Raw genomic sequence first — 1,522 nt, forward strand, 5'->3', positions numbered from 1 at the left:
ACACAGATATCCCCCTAAAATAGCTAAAACTAAAAACAAACTAAAAACTACTTCCAAAAACATTCAGCTTTGATATTAACGAGTTTTTTGGGTTCATTGAGAACATGGTTGTTGTTCAATAATAAAATTATTCCTCAAAAATACAACTTGCCTAATAATTCTGCACTCCCTGTAACTTAAATTCAGTCCCATCTACGCCGTTTTCACAGCGTTGCTTTTTACGATGAGGGCCCCGGGTGCATACGCCTGTAGACGTACCTAGAGCTGCTGTGTCTTGGGCTGCTCATCATGGTTGATACAGATGTCATCCTGAGCTCCTTAGGTCGAGCTGTTGATGTTCCAAATGGTGAAAGAGCGTGTCTTATATGTATACACACTAGACCAACCCATTAGGAGGTGTCATTACCATCCGGGGTTGGACATGGTTTCAGTTCACCTCTGAAATGGAGAGAAAGAGGAGCTGTTTGTAAAGGAAAAAAGGTGGAAAAACCTTTGGAGGTTCAGTTGGGATGTGTGTGCTGGGATGCTCTTGATTAGGAAGCCGCTTTTATTGTTTTATGACTTGTTTTGCTGACTGTTGGGGCCCCCCCTGTAACCATGTGTAATCATCAAGTCTTAATGTTGCAGTGTGTGACTAGTCGATAATTATAGGGATAGTTGCAAAAAAAGTGCAGGTATATTACTACTGAGGTGTCCTGTGTGTCGAAGCTTTGAAGCATGTGTCGGGTAATTTTTTGTGAAGCGCGTATCGAGGCTTGCTTTGATTACGTATGCAGTGATGTTCGAGGCCTCGTGAGCAGTACCACGTGACTGATTCAGGCACTGGCTCGCCCGCTCGCGCCAGATTAAAAAAAAGAAAGATTGCCCAATCACATTGTGTTGTGGAATTGGATTATGTACGTGTTACACAGTGCTACATAGTTACTTGAGCATTTCTTCTTCGATGGAACCAGCAAGGAAGAGAAGATTTTCCCCTGTCTGGCAACATTTTGTTCTCAACTCTCCTAATAAGATATACACACAGTTATAAATATCAAAAAATGATAGGTACCATCATATAAATAAACAACACTACAGATCCTATAATTTGATTTCTGTCTTTTAGTTTATTAAAAAGTGAAGTGTGTCATTATCCAGATGTACATAAGCATGATTACACAGTAACACAATCATACCAAAACTCTGTTCTGATAGTTTCCACTTTCTCTTTTGAATCAGACGTACTGAGACAATATTTGTGATAAATAACCATGAAAACAATTTATTTATTCAGTTTACAGGTTTACACATCACATCATTATAATCACAGAGCCTGTTTCACTTGAATTGTCCACTTGATGGCGCAGTAGAGCAAATGAACCATCACAATGCTTCGAACTATGAGTCGACCAGTTGGATAGAAGCTTCAGTTCATCATGAGGCTTCATCTCACCATCAGTATCAGAAACAGTCTTACAGGGATGTGAAATGAACAATTTATTTTCTGTGCTTGATTACAAAGAGTGAAATCAGTAAAACATTT

The sequence above is a fragment of the Pundamilia nyererei genome, unplaced genomic scaffold (genome assembly GCF_000239375.1).
Source record: "Pundamilia nyererei isolate P.nyererei 1_Seehausen unplaced genomic scaffold, PunNye1.0 scaffold00543, whole genome shotgun sequence".
Classification (NCBI taxonomy): domain Eukaryota; kingdom Metazoa; phylum Chordata; class Actinopteri; order Cichliformes; family Cichlidae; genus Pundamilia; species Pundamilia nyererei.